The 14,958-nt window shown below is 40.2% G+C and overlaps 2 long non-coding RNA genes across 5 annotated transcripts; both read left to right on the top strand.

The window, feature by feature from the left end:
- Window positions 1-5,480: 5,480 nt before the first annotated feature.
- Window positions 5,481-7,954, top strand: LOC145439359 (uncharacterized). 4 transcript variants are annotated; one of them, XR_013915166.1, is made up of 6 exons: window positions 6,073-6,192; window positions 6,521-6,596; window positions 6,963-7,049; window positions 7,222-7,291; window positions 7,352-7,415; window positions 7,543-7,953. It is a non-coding gene; the product is annotated as an uncharacterized LOC145439359 (long non-coding RNA). The 4 variants fall into 4 exon arrangements; XR_013915165.1 differs by lacking the exon at window positions 6,521-6,596 and having other exon boundaries at window positions 5,481-6,192; window positions 6,978-7,049; window positions 7,543-7,954; XR_013915164.1 differs by lacking the exon at window positions 7,543-7,953 and having other exon boundaries at window positions 5,481-6,192; window positions 7,352-7,416.
- A 3,436-nt stretch (window positions 7,955-11,390) lies between these two features.
- Window positions 11,391-14,513, top strand: LOC145439360 (uncharacterized). Its single transcript, XR_013915169.1, has 2 exons — window positions 11,391-11,571; window positions 13,843-14,513. It is a non-coding gene; the product is annotated as an uncharacterized LOC145439360 (long non-coding RNA).
- The last annotated feature ends 445 nt before the right edge of the window (window positions 14,514-14,958 follow it).

Raw genomic sequence — 14,958 nt, 5'->3', positions numbered from 1 at the left:
TAAATAGAATGTGCTGAGAGACAACACAGGAAACTCCTGGAAAAGGATCTGGGAGAAAATTCCCTCCGCGATGAGATCGATGGCACTGGCGAAGTGATCTCTTTTCATGATGCATGGCAGCCGGTTCAGCCCTCCAGAGACTTTGAAGCTCCGAAAACCTTTTGTGGATGACTGGCAACATTCTTTCACTCAACAGCTACTGTTGAAGCCGATATTTCCCAGATTCGCTGGGCGAGAAATGAATTTAGGAGAAACTTAGCTGACCTGATTTTGTAAGCACTGTTTCAGTGCAAACGATTTGAGTCTATTCAAGATCTGTAACAATCAGCTGTTGAGCGTGTTTGGTAGGCTTTTCTTTTTTTTGCTTATTGGCACCGATTCCGATGGATACTGCACATTTTGTGGTTTCGTTTGATATTATTAACCTATGAAATCGTTAGGTTTTTTCTTATTGTTTGTTGGCACTGATTATACGTGGATGCTGCACATTTTGTGGTGTCTTTTGACAAACTAGCCCAAATAAAGCGTTTTTGTGACTGATTCGAGGCTGAAACTATCTATTTAGAGGACGATGCCAAAACTGCCAAAAATAAAAATCGAAAAATGCCAAAAATAAGTTATTTTTGGCAGTTTAGGCATTTGCCAAAAATAACACGGCCTGCATCATATAGCTTACCTACACAGTTATTCTGGATTTATCGTAACTAATGAGACGTTTTAAACTGGGGTGAGGAAACGTTTCACCTCGCGGGCCGCATTCAACATCTGAATCAATGGAGATTCGAATCTGTGGGCATCGATCTGATGTGCTAATTCTACTTTTGCATTACCTCCAGGCAGGGTTGTAATGACTATAGAGTCGCAATCCGATCTGCGTAAGCGGTGTCTTGAAAATAGCCTGGATGTGGGCCGGGTTAAATGTTAGCAGATGCGGAATCATGCAGAAATATCTGTCCAGTGCAAATGACCATTGTAGTTGAAACACCAAATACCGCAAATACCATAAACAACAACAAACGTGAAAGCGCTTATTCCGTCGGTATTTAGTCTTTTCCGTCGAACATATACAGCAGCTGTAAGTAGCTTGCTGAATATAACGAAAAATGAAGCTTCATTTCTGCATTTCCCGATAAACGTTCGCAAATCTTTTCGGGCAAGGGTGTTCAAACTTTTTTCTATTCACGGCCGCATTTCGATTACTTATTTGACGTACGACCGCATTGCAGCAGACGGTCGCGATGGACCACCAAGACGAGAATGTCCAACCTAAATTCGCTATTACGCATCTCATTCGACAGCCCTTGTGATTTCTGTACCATCACTGTTTCTTGTGAAATACCTTGCACAAGAAAGTATCTAATTGTAAAAACAACAAGCCCATCTCATAAACACGAGAACGTGTCTCATGCCGCATTCGGAGAAAGAAACAATTTTAGTTTAAGGGGGACGTGTATTTGCTCGTCACATAATGAGAAGAACGGGTGTTAGAAATATTTGGCAAATTGAATAGAAAACTGTAACATTTTTAGAAAGCCTTCGCGATCGATCTGAAATAGCTTCGCGACCATCACACGCAGGTGAAATATTGCGATACTTTCAGATCTTGAAAAATTCGAAATGTCCGATTCTTGAAGTCATAACTGGTGTTCGACTTTTTATGACAGATACGGAATTTCAGACTGCATTGGATAATGAACATGAGCTCTCTGTGAAACGTTCTCCCACTGATTCAATACCAAAGTTTTTCCGTAGTCGTTCGACATTGTTAATATTTCCACATCAACATGTTTTAATCGCCACTTACGCGATGCTTCAGTTGTGGTCGCTCCGGCCATAGACCTTAGCATTACAGAAGCGCACAACGTTGCACATGAAGGGATTTGATCAATAAAAAAACAAAACGGCAGTCTCGCACATCTCGAATATCTTTCGTTGTTTACTTGAACGCGTATTATTCACCATGCGGATGGTTTGAGACATAGTCCAGACATTTTAAAACGCCAGTCATTTTAAACACAATAGGTTATTATAATTGCATACCTGCGGTCGTAGTAGACGGAACTTTGGTGGTTTCTGATTCTGTTATTGCTGGCGACACAGTAGTGGTTGGGCACGTCCTGAAAATATATATGTAATTATATTCTACACTAGTGGCTCTCAACCTTTTTCACCTCGCGGACCGGTAAAATTTCAAACAAATATGTGGCGGACTGGTGGACTTTCAAAAATTAAAATCAACCCAAATTTAGTAAAGTATGCAGCCAATTTTTGCAAGTATATGGTGCTATATGCGTGATATTTGAGCATTTTGATCGTAATTAATTATGTTCATGATGGCATTCATGTGATTTTACGGTAGTGAATCGGCTGAATTGGGGAAAAATTGCCTTGCCCAGATAAAGGTGCTACCGCCGAAAGTCGTTAACAGTCTTTAGCGCCGTAGGCCGTGGATTTAATCCACCACGCCAACTCGAATCATAACAATATCGAAAGAAGAAGTGTTTCGGAGTCTAACCAAGCACTTTGTCGTGCAACCATAGCCTTTAAAACGCTATATATAAATATAAAGGCTGTTATGTTCTTGATCTTGTTTGAACAATAACTCATACGACGAGGTTGCAATAAGAAATCAGTATATTATCAGCAGTAAGACTGTAGACAGGCGACACGATCCAGAGTGCAGTTAAACGAAAGACCACGAGACAACAGAACACAGGGTATAAATACAAGCACGACACGCGAGGAAATAATGATTGGCTGTAATTACTAATCCTATCAGAAAGAAAGAGTTGTACGACACCGAACGTAAATGCACGAACATAACAAAGGCTGTGGTGCTACCTTGCTCAACGTTCATTGCCCACTACCACCACACGTAGGCTAGTCTGGCTACTACGGATACAATGCGCCGCGCGAAAACAGTCGGTAAGAGATATACCTGGCCAACCACAAAATCAGGGGCGAAAAAGCACTTCGTCAGCCAACCCCTCAAAATACTTGAGCTTGGATCCGTCTTAGTCGGATGGATGTTTCCACCAGTACTTGTGAGCACATTCATTCTATTCATTGTATGCAGAGAGTTTATGAAGCCTAATCACGCGAAGCGCCTGAATTTTTTTAATTCATGACCGACTCAATAATAAATGTCAATAATATTGGAAATTGTGTATATATTGCCATAATTTTTTTAATCCGTTCACAATCATCAGATTTTCCGGTCGAGCTCAGTGAGGTGTCGTTTTGGAACATTAGGGCACGAAATCAATAATTAAACACATTCGGGCGGGCCTGTTGAAACAATTACGTCGTTGCATGCCATTAATTCGTGATCTACCGTCGGTTATATAGTGAATAGATAGTGAAATCACACAATCGTACTAAACTGAAAGACGCACACGATTACAAATTGGTGTTTCTTCAATGGAAAATAACTTTTCTCTGCGGAATAGCATTTGTCCTGTGGGGTACAGATTGCCAGGACAACAAAATTTGGCGCCAGCCATTTAGTTGCATATGGACAATTTAACATATATATATATATATTTACCTATTAGACTACTTTGGTGGACAGTCCTGTTTTGAAGCAGTTGGGCGACAATTATCGCCAACAGAAGGAGACAAGTTAGGCGTCTGAAAATAACTGGATTGGTTTTGGAATATCGATTCCGCGCTTTGTCACTGGTGATTTGCGGTTTATATCGCAGCGTTTAGAATATACACGAAATGTCCTCCAACTGCGGTCGCCCTAATTTTTCCCAACTTTTTCAATACCTAATAGAACACTTTAGTGGACATTTGTTACTTAGGGAGACAATTCGCCATTTTGAATTACCAGACCATGACCATTGCTGTTACTGAACTAAGGTGGACATTGACGTCGTATTATATGACAAGGTTCGGGAACCAGTTTCGTCAAAAGAGTCATTTACCAATAGGCTTTTATAAATCACCGCTTACGCGGATCACATGACGACGAGGAGCCTAGATAAACCTCCTACACTTGGGTAGGAATTCTCGTGTCGTCCTCAGCCGGACTCGAACCAACAACCCATTGGTGTTGCAGCTGTGGATTATACCAATGACCACGCCATTTCACCACGCACATATTTGCGTTTGAAAACTGCTGTGAAAATACGGAACATGTGTCTTTATAAGAAGCTACAGTTGGCCATGCTGCAGATTAGATCACCTGTTCTCTACGGCTAGTATGCAAATAACTACGACATTCAATAGCTACCTTGCTGCGATAGCAGATCTCAGTTACCATAAAATAATAAATATATTCATTTATTATAATCGACCCTAATATCCATCGGAAGCTTCTTGTTTCATGGACTTGGAGTGTATTAGCAGGTATAAGGCAATTTTCGGCTTAACGTAAGGCACACTTTTTGATCAATTATTACTAGTGCTGCAAGACAGAAACCTTCGAATAAAGACCACTTTAACATGTCTCTACCTCCTATCTCAGACTCTCGTCATGTTAAAGCCGCGTCAAATCGTTACGGATTAGCTGGAAATTAGTCCACTTGATTAAAATAACTCCATTAAAGGGTGGTGGGATAATTTTTTGAAATTAAGGACGACGAAAATGAAATGAGCTGACAAGCAGGTAAAATACGGGTAAATATATTTCTCCAGTGATAGTAACATGTATTTTTGTCGGACCAATTTAGATTTCATGAAATCAATCCCAGTTATGCAGGGCACACCGATGTCTCTCTGCCTTGATTGCCTCAGCAACTCAGCGTTCGAATATTTCTCTGCCACTTGACATTGACTGATCCAGGGCGTAAATGATGCCGATTGCAATTGAGAATGGGCTATGCCAATGAATGGTATTTATGAGTTGAAAAAGCATTTATGGTACTTCACTTAGGCGTTGATACTAGAGCTGTGTATGTGCTGGAAACTTTGCGAGCTTCAGGGAAACTAAATGGTAACCCACTGAGCTTATAAAGCACATTAGATATTTTCTGGTCTTTCAATATCACCAGAACCCCCTTCTTGTCATAAAGTAATAAAAAACATTGGTGATTTAACACGATATATGGATACAATTAGTTATTAGATGGTATTCACCGAATGTGGAGGATGACATGAAAAAAGGACGATGACTTTTGATAGGAATAAGATCTGTCACGATGCCAATTAGTCTTATAATCCGCCTGTAAGAGTACTATAGGAGTGCTGCAGAGCAAATGATAGAATATCATAAATATCAAATTGTAGCGTGAAGGAATGCACCTTGGACCGATAAAGAATATAGATAATGACTATCACTTGAAAAATATATTTACCCGTATTTTGCGTGCTTATTGTGGTCGTGAATTTCAGTGTGTAAACTACTCTATTGGAAAATTATCTCACCATCGTTTTAACGTGTCTATTTCAATGAAGTGGACTAATTTACAGCTAATATGTGTCATCAATTTCTTTCATTTACTGGCGATGTAGGCCCTTGTCAAGATCAAAACAAGTCTAAGGGTGGATTGCACAGATGTCGATTAATACGTAATCGCCGATTAAACGTCAGTAATCGGCTGGCTTCCCTTGCACAGATGACGATTAGGCACTAATCGATGAATTTTAATCGGCCAAATGTTATCCGCCGAGCGAGGTGTCTAGAAAGTTAATCGGCTGTGTGCTTCGCGGCGACTGCTGTCGGGGCTGGCTATAGGTACATTGGTATTTCGTATGGAGATGGTGTTAAGTGGATGTTCTGACGTGCAGTTGCGGTATTAGCTGAATATATTGTTCTCTGACACTACTACAACAACTGTTGGACTGTTTGTGCATATTATAAGCGTGGGCCTACCACAGCCGATAGTACCTTATGCTGTGATTTCCGGTATGGTATTTTTTACAGACTGTACAGAATTCGATAGTATACTTTGTCAGTAAAATATGAGGACGGAAAATTTCAACAGACAAGAAAAGTTTAGAATAATTGAATTAATAGAATAATATATTGAAACCATGGAAAACAAAAAGACAGATGGCAAAACAACAAAACAAAAGATGTTGCCTGGGATGTAATCAGTAAGAAAAATTGGCCAAATCCAGAATGTATGGAAAAGTTTGGAAACAAAAAGCAAAAAAGATATACGCATCACGACGCGTCGAACGAGCAAAAGCTGGCGGCGGCCCACCGCTACCTTCAGTTGATGACCTTTATGGAAAAAAGTTTCGGTAGGTAACATTACAAGCAATTCTTTAAAATTTGCAGTTGGTGATGTATTGTTTCCATCTGTGTTTATCGTGACTCTCGGCGTGCTTCATATTCGCATTTCAACGCTCGTTTCGAACTGAATAGACAAATTTTGATGACTATGGACAACATGAATTCATTGTCTTTTTGTAATTCCCAACAAACTAATCATATCCAGAGTCTGCTGCACATTAGCTATACGAAAATGACACATGGGGAACACTGCTCGGCATATTCGACTGTGAACCGCTCCTTGATTAATCTGCAATTGTTTTTCATAACACTGGTATATTTATTATCACTTTTCAGACCATATTCCATCTCAAATTGAATGTCTGAAACATCCGTATGACGACGATACCGTATTGGATCTACAAAAACAACGGTGAGTACATTTAGGACATCAACTTTTTTAATATGTTGCAACCAACGGCAGAGGAACTTGCATCCTATTTTAATTTGAAACAGTCTGGCTTTGCTATGCTACTGTGCAGGCGCCTGAGCCATATCATTTACCATATTATTTTTAGGCTTGCAACTTGAATTGGAAATTTGAATTTGAGTCAGGATTTCTCATATATCACATTGAAGAAGTGACTGGAGTCAAATCAATTCATCCCATTCGAAACAGGTAATTTTGACCCGAGTCAAGTCATGATTTTAGTCATTCATCCTTCCTCGCGAGGTTAAGATGAAAAAATAATTTGAAAGTAACTTTTCTAATGTATGTCTAACTAAAATTTTTATTCAGATGCATATTCCAAAGACTCAGTTTGCACCTTCATCATCGACGAGGATGTGAGCGCAGAGGCTGGTTCTTCATGTCACAACAGCGATGGTAAGTTGAGGTACTAATTTGAAATCCATATGAATCGTGTTGGTACTAACATAGCCACACGAATACTTCAAATAGAACATTGCGGGTTGTTTTGATTGACATTAACATTGCTCTATTGAATTTGAACTCTATTGAATCAATACAACTATTGTTAACCATAGTTTTATTGCAGCAAATGAAATTGCTGCCCTTTTCGTTGTTGATGGCGATGTGACGCTTCCTTCAGTTCCCTCGACAGACCGGTAAGTGTTAGCATACAATGATGGTGATGCAACCCACAGTTTATTCATTACTACATTCAGATATGCAAGATGAAACAGAGAACACAAAAAGCTCAACGCCAATTGTCTCGAAAATGAGAGCCAGGTGTGTTGATGAAAAAAATCATATTTTAACTATAATGTTGGTGATCAAAATGTGGTGTTCAGAAATGAGCGTCCTGGAAATGGCAAAGGAGCAGCATGATATCAGAATGAAATATTTTGTATTACAGATGCATGTCAAGTACCAGAAACTGGAAATGGAAAAAGAACTGCAAAATTGAGAAAATACAGCAACGAATCGAAATAGCACAAAAACCAGACTTGGACAACTAGTAAATTGGCTGTATAATTAGAATAGTAAGTGCAAAATGCCAGTAATATAATTCTAACTTAATTTCTGGTTTTGCTGAAAATTCTACAGTAGAACTCTACAATACTAAGCGAGTTGTGCAGATTCAATTTCCAAATTTTCACATATGCAGTAATCCCTATTCTAATTCAATTGAAAAATAACTACTGTCTATAATTCTTTTCTAATTTGGGAAAATATGCAGCCATAATTATCATTATAGTCTAATTTTGAAAAGCTGAATTTCTAGTTGCCCAATTCTGACTACACCATAGGCTACTGGATTTCGTAATAAAAATAATTGACGAGCAATTGAATGTGTGGTTATTGGTCTTCAAACACGAGCTAAATACTCAAGACATTCCAGAGAAGTGATTTTGAACAATCTGTCTGCGCTGAAGTCGTGCTCGGTTGTGCCGTCACGTTATCGGTGTCGCTAACCTCCAGGGTATATTCCAATGGATTTGCTCTGCCTTTGACCAATCTTCTTGGCACTCTCTCTTCCGCTAGGCTCTTTAACATATTGAGGGTAGCAAGAACATTGAGGTATGGATGCATTGTTATTCTCAGTCGATATTGCACTATATTAATGTAGCTCTCTATAAAACAGGTTGTATTGAATTTTATGGTTGACCAAATTCTTGATAAACTGAAGTGAGGTTTGGCTGTCAACAAACAAGATTACTCAACTAGGTAACAGCAGATAAGTTTGCATTGCAAAATTGTAACATAAATGCATTACTGTTTGTACAGCACTTGAGCACATTGCACAACAGTTAGATCCTTGCAATGGCTGAAATTTACTTCTACACTCCTGCAGAGCCAATTGTCATTGGTATGGAGAAATCAAAATCGTATGCAAATGTGTGTGTATGAACTCAATTTGTATATCTTCACATTGGTGAAGCGGCTAATGCACCAATAAACGGAAAATAAAATTCTCTGAAAAGTATCTATCTAGTTCTAGATATCCCAGAGTAATGAGATAAATGTCTTGCAATATACGAAATTTGTAGTAGAGTTTCTGGCATAGCAATACCGGTATAAGACGATGATTTTGGTACGCTATTCCTACAATACCTCTTTTCATAACCTCAAAACGTTTGTTCTTCTGACGCGTTCTGGCGTTCATAACCTTACACTGTGAAGTAGCAACAGTCTAGTTAGCTGCTATACGCACATGACATCGACTAAACATACATATCTATGAAGAGCGCATCTCTCCTTTATGACGACACAGTTAATATCGCCACCGACCGAAAACAGCTGATTGCTACCTTACGTCATTTGCGTCGATTTGCGTCAGTAATCCGCGATAAGATAACTCACAGGCGAATCCGTATCTGTACCACAGAGTCACCAGGTGACCTTGCTCGCTGATTAAATTATCGCCGATTAAGGCAATCGGTGATTACTTTTTAATCGACATCTGTGCAATCCACCCTAAAAGACATCCCTGCCTCTTCAGGCATAAATGGAACACGATTTTTGGTCATGTCGGTGTGACGAAATTGGTCACCGTAAATACTATTATTTCAAAAATGACCGAAATTTCCATTTGACTGGCCTCGGCTTCTACGCAGCGGGAAATCCAGCAAACCTAACCGGACATTCGCCGCATTCATAGACACGCCTAGATCTCCAATTCAATCATGCTCGCTAGCGAGTGAGAGCGTGGCGAGATAGCGTATAGTGGAATAATCCACAACCGCAAGACCAGCTGGTTGCGGTTTCGGGTCCGACCGAGGTCGACTCCAGAATTTGTACTAAGGTAAAAAAGGTTTATCTCGGCTTCTACGTAGCATCTCATTCGCGTAATCGTTGTCTTATGAAGGTAAATATGGCATAAAAAACATCGGCATGGTGTAAAATGTGAACAATGTAGTCGAGCACCGTGAATATCAAACAATAACGACCACAATTGTTGCGGTACGCTATATTGCGGCGTGAAAATTGCTTTCATGAATCGCATCGATCTGATATCGTCTATGTTCACTGTTCATACTTTCGCAGTTGAAACACATTAACCTAGATTTACCGGCTCGGAGTCGAATGAATCTTCGCTAATCTATACTAAAACAGTCAGAGTGGGTTTGTTGATGCAGCCATCCACCAGTAAAACCAGATTCGAAATAGTGAAGTCATGTAATATTGACCTTGATACCGATAGATTTCCTTCATGTGTAATTTCGTAACTAAAGCTATATTTGTCGCCAATACTACGTTGAATACGCGTTTTGTAAGGTATCATAAATGTTACGGGTAATAACCCTGCTCGATCAATTATAATTACAATTATCAACATGGCCAAAGCGTCAAACCCTGTATAAACCAATCCCAACCTATCTTCATTTCGAATTGCGAACCTCCTTGATTACCTTGGCGCTTGATGGGGTCATCATCATTGTAACCGAGGTATTGCACGCGACGTAATATGATTTAATAGGCTCCAGGCTCCGCCCATGTCTGCAGGCCTGTGCTTCAAATCCCGCACTGATCATAAATGTCATAAAAAATAATTCCGGATTCCAGCCATTCACTTATTAAATTGTCAGCTTACTCTAAAAAAAACACTGCACACCAAATTTGGTTCAATTCTAACAAGCATAGAACTCCGCAGATCAAATTAGAATTTTTAATTTATTAGGTAAAATTTTAAAAAAATCAAATTTTTCGGCCAACCCCATGAAATTGTTGAGTTGTTTTCAAAGACGATGCAAAACAAATTTGACTCAATTCCGACCAGTAGAAGCGGAGTTATGTGAGTTTTTCGATTATAATCCTCGGATTATCCTGGATCGGTGGATCATCCGAGAAGTTCACGTTTTTCATAGGCGGGCTATCCGAGGTTCCGTCTCGGTCGTTCACACCACTGGGCCATACGAGGTACCGCTGCGTTCGTCTTCGGGCCCGGCGTAGACCGATACCCGATACGATCGTATCGGACTTTCAGCCGACTCGGGATCGGCCTTCAAAAAACAGCGCATAGCGCTTTTTTCACAGTTTTTTTAATCACCGATTTCTCGCCAACCGAATATCGTAGCCGGATAAATTTGGTACCGGCAGACGCGTAATTCGATTACAATTCCAACGATGCCCGGGAAATGGGGCTGGGACGCGTAGAAAAAAGTTTTCTTCTAAAAACCCGTGATGGTACGCCAATACGGGTTACGCAATTGGTTTTTTAATCGGTCGGTATGAGAACAGAGATCGAAATACCGATCGACAACCGCTGGTCTTAGGGGTTCGACAGAGTTATCCCCGTTTTCCTCTCGTAGAACTGAACGCGATGATATCCGATTCAACGGCTTGGGACCCGGGGTTGGCCCGGTATTGGCGTTTGAAAAGTCGGTTTTTGTCTCCCAAAGGCTACCAAATTCGCAGAATATACAGATCGATCAGTAGCTTAGGAATAGCCTACTTTTATCACAAAAAATTCAACATGCCGCCTTTCTTACAGAGATTGGCACAATTCACAATGTTGAATTAGGTCGATGACTTTAGTATTGTATACGTACGCGCGACCAATTGCGTGCCATCAACTGGTAAGGTCTCATGTCCGCTGTCACCGAGTGATTGAAAGATTAGTTTCAGCGTATTAGCAGGTTATTGTAAATGGACGTTACTTTGGACGATGGACTAGCAGATGATGTTGAATGATGCAAAAGATGTATTAGCACCTCATGGCCCTAAAGTTTCATGACAAGTATATTAGCATGAATCCTATAAACACGAATATTATAAGAAAAGTTTAAGATGCAAACATGCGTGAATGAGTTACTTCCCAATCAGTGTTTTCATCGAACGATTCGTTCTGCGTATTGAAGAGTATTCCACATAGCTGCTGAATTCTGCGTACAATAGCGTATAAATTTGGATCGCCACGCCGACTCCATTTCCATGACAAAAAGTGAGTATTGAATATAGAACGCATTTCTCTTCCGTTGTGTTATATTTCACGCGAACGGGTAAATACTGGACAGGACAGTCGCCAAACGGATACTGCGGCCTATGATCTTTCCCTCACTAATTCAATTCATGTCGTAATAGATTTTCACTTCGTAACGCGCTTTCTGATACATTTTTAAACGTCTATGTGAGTAGCAACGGATTCAGAATCCTCCTTGATAACGTGTTCACATAACTCAATTAGTAAAATGTTGACTGCCCGCTCAATATATCTGAGAATATTTTGATCGCGTAACGTTAACTTTATATTGTTTCCCGATTAATTTCAAATAATTCAACTAGATACTGATAAATATTGATATTGATAAATCGTATTTAAACGCTGTGTGAGGGAGCATATAGTTACGATAACATCTGCATTTTCGTTTTATTGATTCTTTTTAAAATCCAGTGTGTGGCCTATGCCTGATCGATACGATTGTCTCGGTCGTGAGAGAGAGAGAGAGATATGATATTCTTTCTCGCCTGCACCATCGAGATGCCTTGGCGACGGAGTTGCGATACGGCCCCATGAGGTCATCTAGTCTGCGCCCCCGTTTTTTTTCTCCTCCATGCTATCCGTGATGGCTGAGCGCCTAGCAGGATAGCTGCGGATACCATTTTTCGAGTCTTTGGTATGACCCGGCCGGGGATCGAACCCACGACCTACCGCTCGAGAAGCCGGACGCATAACCATTACACTATCTCGCTCGGACGGACGCAATTGTTCACTAACACGCCTCCTTTGATCTAAGATATCTGGCGTTGTACCGGTCATAGACGGTTACAGTCTTTTTGTAATGATAATTTTTATCAATACGCGTACATCAAGCTATATATCATATACGCGAGCAGCGTATAACCTGTTCAAATGCTGGTTGAATACAGAAAAACGAATTTTGCGCGTGTCGGCAAGACCTGACATGCAAAGTCTTCCCTGAACACGCTTCACCTAATCGGAGATATAATGCGTTATAATGGTCTTATGATGTTGCAGTACTGTGCTGTGGATGGCTTCTATCGACACACATGTACCCAGCCATTTATAAGCTATTTTATGATGATAAAACCTGTTCAAAGTGTAGGTTCTATACGGCAAAACATTACGCGGCTAACGATGTCGGCAGGCTTGATTGAATTTTCACAAATGCCCTTCCGACATGGCAACATATTTGCTTTTATGAGACTTTTAGGCACTTGCAAATTGTACAAGATAGCTGCAATTCAAAAGAATTCATTACTATCAATCTATTGGACACTGGCGTAGCAAAAAATTGCCAACGTGACTAGTGAGGCCGTACAAATGAGCCCGCAGACTTTGCCGTAATTTAGCTGACTGGTGTATATAATAACGCGCCATAAACAGCGATATCATAAGTTCTGGATGTCATACACTATAGCTGTTCCCGCCAATGATATATGCCGATCATGACGCCAATAAATCGCACGTGGTGATGTGTATTGCCTTTCATATTGATATGAAAGAAACATCACTTATACTGCGTAGAAACGACGCCCGCGTGTCACCTATGTGAGACAATATACCCTGTATTATGATTGTCTTTCGAATTGGCAGATTTGCTAGATGTCTAATGCCATGGATAACAATACTTTATTCGTTATCATTAGTTATCATTGATCACAAAAACAATAGCTTGGTGACTGTGAAGTGGCTGCCGCGTTGTGTAATCGACACGCGGTGTGAGTCATCTTACGCAAACCGCAACACGCACGCTCAAATCGCATGTACGTCTGAGTTCATTACTTGATAACTGCATAAGGTAAACACACGTCACTCAGGACTCTTTCGATAGATGATATAGCTGAGAATTCGGTCAAGCGATCACTATAACATAATAAGGATTAGAAAGGGCGTCACGGCCAAATGAATACCAGTTTTCTCTTTTCTCCGGTGAGAAAACGAGAACACTCGGTATAATTAAACTATGATTTCCTTCCGCAGTCGCCGACAAATTAGTTCGGTTGGTTGAGCATTGAAACGTAGATTCTGGCGATACGTTAGTCGTTGGATCAAGTCTCTGGGATCGGATTTTATGATCATTTATGTGAATCCACTTAAATATTTGCATATAGGCCCGCCGTTCAGTAGCTCAATCTTTATGAAGCAACCTATCATGCTGCATTTTTGTTTTGAAATTTACTGAAGTTGTGTGTCATCTCCAAACGCGTGTGTACTGTGCATGTAGTTACCAATCGCTGCATTATTTTTCAGCCACTACAAACAATCGAGACGTCAAGCAAGATAGCTGGGAACTCACTCCAATGAATTTGCCGTCGAGCTGTTCAATGCGTGACCGATAAGTGCATGCGGACTGCGGAGGCTTCATATAATAAGACGCAAATGTGAATATCACTCCCTAGTCTGCCATAATGAGCAACGATGATGACGTTATACGCTCTGATCTCTTCAACATCAGTCAGTCAATATATGTAATGTTGCCTTGCCTTGACTTGAACTGACGGGGGTCGTAATTGATACCCGAATCTGACTGCTTCTTACCGTGTTTTATTATAGGGAAACTAAAATATCTGTACTCGTGGAAATTATTTGTTAGTGCAACGTATACAATGTAGAATTGTGCGCTGTAAGCCTATACTGAGCGTTGTAACCGACGCATTGTGCGAATTCGATCCTCTGGTATTTAAAGCTGATACCATAATATGTTTGATAAGTGTTTGATTTGACGCTCTCCTGCCTCAGCATTGTGACGTTATGAAATGACAAAACAATTCAACTAATTTACTACTTGCACTTGGCTGCTTTCCAATCCTATGTTGCCACATTTCAGCCTGATCATAATTATTTGTTTATGTTAGCTTTTGCAGAGTCATTTTATCCGTGTATGTGATGACGAATAAACCAGCTCGATTTTTCTATCAACACTCCTGCATGGTATGAGCGGATGACATGAGCTACGTAGTTGAATTTAATGTTAAACGTATATGCTTGATTGATGTCAGGCGTTTTCGACTCAGATATGTGTTTCTGGTGACGATGATAGGGTGATTACAATAATTTATGGAATTGCAGCAAACTTACGAAGGTATGGAAAGCTGTTTGGGGTCACATAGTCCGTTGGACCTTGCGTATAATTCGAAAATTACGAGATATATTTTTATTTATTATGCTAGTTGGTGCTGTTCTCCTCTCTCTAGCAACGAAATTGTTGTGGATGTGGAGAGGGGATGATTACACCCGCGGCCATATTAGGTCACATTTTATATTCATCTGCTTTGACTACTGCGTTCTGAGCAATATATTATTCTTGTATAGGTAAAAGCCATCAATCCAGGGACTGTTACATAGCATCTCGCCTCACATTGATAC

Source organism: Botryllus schlosseri, chromosome 5, assembly GCF_051294905.1.
Source record: "Botryllus schlosseri isolate E-star chromosome 5, Bs_hap1, whole genome shotgun sequence".
NCBI classification, from domain to species: Eukaryota; Metazoa; Chordata; class Ascidiacea; order Stolidobranchia; family Styelidae; genus Botryllus; species Botryllus schlosseri.
This window is presented reverse-complemented; position numbering and strand designations above follow the sequence as displayed.